This window comes from Dipodomys ordii, unplaced genomic scaffold, assembly GCF_000151885.1.
Source record: "Dipodomys ordii isolate 6190 unplaced genomic scaffold, Dord_2.0 Scaffold1, whole genome shotgun sequence".
Taxonomy (NCBI): Eukaryota; Metazoa; Chordata; class Mammalia; order Rodentia; family Heteromyidae; genus Dipodomys; species Dipodomys ordii.
Window position 1 is genome coordinate 37,548,479 of NW_012267217.1, and position 6,002 is coordinate 37,554,480.

General features: G+C 42.6%; 1 pseudogene; it reads right to left on the reverse strand.

Moving 5' to 3' along the window:
- On the reverse strand, positions 1-2,046 carry LOC106003060 (annotated as a pseudogene).
- Positions 2,047-6,002: the final 3,956 nt, after the last annotated feature.

Consider the following 6,002-nt stretch of genomic DNA (forward strand, 5'->3'; position numbering starts at 1 on the left):
TTAGTTCAGGTGTTTCAGAATGCTGCTGTGTGTCTTGTGAGAAATTTGAGGGAACGATTTCAGAGCAGAAGGTGTTTAGGTGGCCTGCACGGAAGTGGTGACCCCATGGGGCTGGGAAACGGGTCTGCCTATGGACTGGAGCTGCTTGTTAAAGAGGAATTCCCCACTGTGGCTGGCCCCGAGCCTGCCTTCTTCCTCTGTCTCAATTTCTAGCACTCCAGACTCTTCCTTCCTGCTAAAGAACTTGTCCAAGTAGGTGGTGGATGTGTTTTCCTTCTCCGCCTGTTCGTCCTTCCTGACCTTGCAGCAGAACTGACTGATGGGAAGCACTCCTCCCCACTGCCCACAAACTGGCTGTCCCAGGATGACTGGTACCAGGCCCCCAGCTGCGCCAGGTTTGCCATCCCCTTCTCCTGTTTCTCCTGGATCACTGACTTTGCTATCAGACTTTTCAATTCTAGCTGGGACACGGAGCTGTTCAGGTCATTTAACTTGTCAACAACATGAGCAGTGGGCTCATGCTGCGAGCTGAGCTGAATAGTTCCTGCAATGAAGTACTTGAAATCAAATCCATACTTGTTCTCCCTCTCCTTCTCAGCCCACTGCTGGGAGGCTTCCTCTAACACTATCTGGACCTTCACCAATCCTTTCCGCTCACATTTGGACTTGCCTCTCCTATCCAATTTGTCTTGCTTTGTTCTTTCCATTTGGAAAGGTCAATAATAAGCTTGGGCTCATAATAATGGTTAACCTCGCTCTCTCTCCACACTAAGTTGTCAAGGTACCAGGACGACCTCATTTTGTAGTTACAGGTATGGCTACACTCCAGGTCGCAGTACTTGTTCTCATGGTGGTCCAGGTATTGCCAGCAGGGCTCTGTGGAGTAATGGGTTTTGAAAGCAAGGTCCTTCAGATACTTCTCTGGGTCTCCAAGTATTTCTGAGGGTCCACTTGCACCTCTTCGTCATGACATCAGACAGAGCTCTTGGATCAAGCTGAACTTCTTCAATATCAAAATTGTTGTGTATAGGCCAATCATGCTCAGAAAACTGACAGTCATGGTACCTTTCCCAGTTATAAATGTGAATTTCATCCATAAGCAAAATATCCACTTCATCTTCGATGTGAAAAGGATGGCTGGAGATGGGCTCGCATGTGGGGAAGGAGGAAATACTCATGTAGGGATAAGAGAGCACTTCCTCCACAGTCAAGCCATCCACGGGGCTAAAGGCCAGAATCTGCTCCAGGAAACCCAGTGCTTCTCAGCTAATTCCGGGAAGCAGCTGAGTTAATTGTTGTGTGGCTCAGTCATGTCATTTCTAATGTAAACGGGAATTACGCTGAGAAGCTCCTGACTATCCTCCTCATGGACAACAGGAATAGATTCTAAAATCAGTTGCATCTGTCCAAGTTCATGTGCACCTGCAAAGAGGATTTTACCAGTCAGCATTTCAGCAAAGATGCAGCCTGCAGCCCACATGTCGATGGCTTTAATATAATTGTTAGGAGAAAGTAAAAGACGTGGAGATCTGTACCATTTAGTAACCAATCCTGCCGAAAGATGACCCTTATGGGAATAATGAGGATCCATGATCCGTGCAAGACCAAAGTCAGCACCAAGTCTTCCGTATTGATGAAAAGATTAGCTGGTTTGAGATCTCTGTGCAGTACGTTTGCAGAATGAATGTACTGCAGAATGAATGTACTTGAGCCTGCGCAGCAGCTGGTACATGAAAAGCCTGGCATGCTCCTCCAGGAGAGGGCCCTGCTCTAGCACATGAGCCAAGTCTGTGTGGGACCAAGAATTTCAAACATTTTCACAGTGTTGTCATGGTCAAGTCTTTGAATAATTTTGATTTCACAGAGGGCATGCTTGACACTCTGGGGGTCAGTAAGAACAATCTTCTTGATGGCTACCCTTTTGTCACAGTCATTGTCTGAAAAAACCAAGCCATTGCCTCCACAACCCAATGGTTTTAAGTCCAGATACCTAGAGCCCAGATCAAAACCATGAATGTTCGTGAGACTTTCAAATTTCTCTGTCATTTTGAAATCCTTACTATTGCCTTTTCCTTTCCGATTGTTGAACTTGTGTAAACAAGGAAGAAAACTGGCATCAAAAGGAGAGATCTTTCAAAAAGGGAGAAGAAAAATAACTATGCTTCCACAGCGAGATGCTTTCTGGATATTCATTACATATGCCAACCAGGCCCATTGAGTTCCTCTTAGATTTAAAACTCAAAAATCTCTATTCATATTGAGACTTAAAAAGATTGCAGTACTCATAGTTCAAGAAAGGGGCAGCAGCTCTGCAGACATTTAAAGAAACACTCAAGAACCTCAAATGGAATGAAATGACACACTATGCACTCAGATTTACTGTGCTAAACGATTTAACATTCAACAAAAATGTGAATAAATACACACATGACAGGCTTGTATGAACATTCTCCTCACAGTGCCGATACATTCAGTGTTGGACTGGTCCTGAGCAGCATTGTTCTAAGATACTGGTAAGCATTAGTTCTGTTTAGCTTCTTTTCTTCCTCTGCTGCTGTATTTCAACAGGAAGCCCTGTGGCTGGTGGCTGACAGAAGATGTCTTGTTAGTGATCAGGTGGCTGCAGCTCACCACAGTCACAGTCTAAGCTACCCTCCATCTTATTCTTGTACCATGGGACTCCTCTGACTCATCGAGGGGCTGTGGGGCCACAGACTGACCCCACGGTTGGCTCCAGTCTCCAGCTGTGCCGGCGGCATAGGTGTCTCCGAAGCTGTCTTATTGTTCATATTCTTGACACTAGCCAATATTACTGGGATGAGACGGAATCTCAGTATTGTTTTGATTTGCGTTTCCTTTATAGCCAGGGATGTTGAGCATTTCCTCATGTGTTTATTGGCCATTCTTTCCTCTTCTGAGAAGTCTCTATTTAGCTCCTTTGTCTATTTATTGATTGTTGCCATTCACTCTTTTTTTAATTAAGTTTTTTATTGTGAAAATACAGAGGGGTTACAGTTACATGAGAAGGTAATGAGTACATTTCCTATCCAGCATTGTTGCCTTTGCTTTTTCCCCTACCATCCCTTCCCTCCCCACCTCCTCAGCTACCCCCACTGCCGCGCCCCAAATTGTAAAGTTTGATTTTTCCACATAATGTCTTGTACATCTCATTGTTGCAATGGGTCCACCTGTATCCCTATTTAAACAATTTGTTTTTTCCCTTCCCTTCCCCAAATTATACCAACATCAAATATAGTGAAAACAGAGTTATACCATGGGGAAGGGACATACAAAGCAACAAAAAAAAATCACATGGTACCTTATAAATATGTTAGAAATAATAGCAAGGAAGAAAAAACCACTTGTGTCCCTATCCTGGGGTTCATTTCACTTAACATCATCTTATCTGACGTTTTCTGCTTGTCCCAGACATATACTAGTTATTGCAAATAAGGGAAACCATAGGACCTATGTTTCTTTGGGCTGGCTTCATTTAGTATAATTTTTTTCCAAGTCTTTCCATTTCCTAACAAATGGGGCGATGTCATTCTTTCTGATGGAGGCATAGAACTCCATTGTGTATATATACCACATTTTCTTGATCTGTTCATCTACTGAGAGGCATCTGGGCTGGTTCCATATCTTAGTTATGGTAAATAATGCTGCAATAAACATAGTTGTACTGGTAGCTTTAGTATGGTCTTGTTTGTGATCATTCGGGTAGATGCCCCAAAGTGGGATTGCTGGGTCATAGGGGAACTCTATGTGGAGCCTTTTGATGAACCTCCATACTGCTTTCCAAAGTGGCTGAGCAAGTTTACACTCCTACCAATGCAGTAGGGTTCCCTTTTGGCCACATCCCCTCCAGCATCTGTTGTTATTAGATTTCATGATTCTAGCCAATCTAACTGGGGTAGGTAGAATCTCAATGTTGTTTTGATTTGCATTTCTCTTATGGCTAGAGAGGTTGAGCATTTCTTATGTGTCTATGAGCCATTCTTATTGCCTCTTCAGAGACGTTTCTCTTTCAGTCTTTAGCCCACTTATTTATTGGACAGTTGTTTCTTTGAGGATTTGTTGTTGGGGGATTTAATTTTTTTGAGTTCCAGGTATATTTTAGATATGAGACCCTTGTCCGTTGTATGGCTAGTAAAGATCTTCTCCCAATCCGTGGGCTTTCTTTTGATCTTGCTAGCTATGTCCTTTGCCATGCAAAGGTCTGTAGCTTCATGCAATCCCATTTGTACAACTTTTCTGTGATTTGTTGTGTTTCTGGGCCCCATTCACTCTTTTATGGCTAATACTACATTTTAAATGAATGACATTGTTGTCTCAATTCTATACCTAGCTATATTTTGCCATATAATTCTGAGACTCGGAAAAATAACATTTCTACTTTGCTACCTGAATAATTCTAACTCCTGACAACAGGGGGCACTAGAGGAGTTGGAAAGAGACAAAAAAAAAAAAAAACTTGCTTGCTTTTCTTGTCAGTATCTCCTCAGTAATGAATGCACTTCACCCAAGGACAGAACAGTTCCTTATACTTATGTCCACTTGAGTTCTCCTAGAACACACATCCTGTTCTCTCCAAGGTACCAGCACCTATGGGGCTGTGCTCCCTCAGAGGCCATGGAGCTGCTTTCTCAGGGAGACCTCTATAATATCCTAATATGCCAGCACCACCCTTGCATCCTTGCTATAGAGATCTCAGTTCTGAAAGCTCTTTACCTAGCTTCTGAGGAATACATAGTGACTGAGCAGTGCCTTCCTTCAGAACTTCCCCAAAGTTTCTGATAATCCAACCCCTTTACTGTGTTACCACATGAGATTATTCTACACTGCTGGGAGGATGTAAAAATTAAGTACAGAAAAGATTTTAATAACAGCCAACAAAATTATATCATTTATCATTTGACCCTGCAATCCTACTTTTAGTCAACTATACCAAAAGTTTCTTGCAAAAAATGTCACTATGTTACAGTTTGTAACAAGAACAATGTAAATTAAATAAAAAAGTGAAAGTTTATTTGAAAGCAACCCCATATGAAAATAACTTCCTGCCGAGTTGGTGACAGAAAACTGAGATAAATCACCTGGTGGGGGTGGGCAATTGAGTTTACATATTCAGTAGGTTCACTTTAAGTATAACAAGAACTATAAAGAGGACTTTCACTCACTATACTACTGTTACTGTTATTCTACTGTCTACTGTGTTTTTTGTTTTTGTAAGTCATAAGCTTGAACTCCGGGCCAGCCTGGGTGCTGGTCCCTGAACAATTTTGCTCTCAAGACCAGTGCTCTACCACTTTGAGCCATAGCTCCATTTCTGGTTTTCTGGTGATTAATTGGAGATAAGAGTCTCACAGGAACTTTCTTGCCTGGGCTGGCATTGAACTGTGATCCTCAGATCTCAGCCTCATGAGTAGCTAGGATTACAGGCGTGAGCCACCTGGCTGATGAGTTTGTTTAAAAATTGTTCTGTGAATTGGATAAAGCAATTAATGTTAACGTTCTAGAACCAAGATTGTTGGCATAAGAAAATGATAACAATTATAAAACGTTTTGTCTTTTGCTATATAGCATATCAGAGTTAGGGTAGTTTATTAAGAAAGGTTTATTTGGCCCAGAACTTGGGAAGCCAGGTGAGGGCCTTGTGCTGTTTGAACCCACCACAAGAAGTGGAAGGGAAGCTGGCATATACGAAGAGGTAACAGGAGAGGCAGCTTTATGGTAACTAATCCAAAGAGACTGAGAGCTCACAGAAGAAAGGCAATAAACCATTCATGAGAGTTTCTCTCCTTGACCAAATACTTGCCATTGGACTGCACCTCCCAGTACTGTTGCTTCAACGTAAGTTTTGATGGGGACAAATCATGGCAAAATCCAAGACTTTTTTTTTTTTTTTTTTGCCGGTCATGGGGCCTGAACTCTGGGTCTGGGCGCTGTCCCTCAGCTCTTCAGCTCAAGGCTAGTGCTCTACCACTGGAGCCACAGCGCCA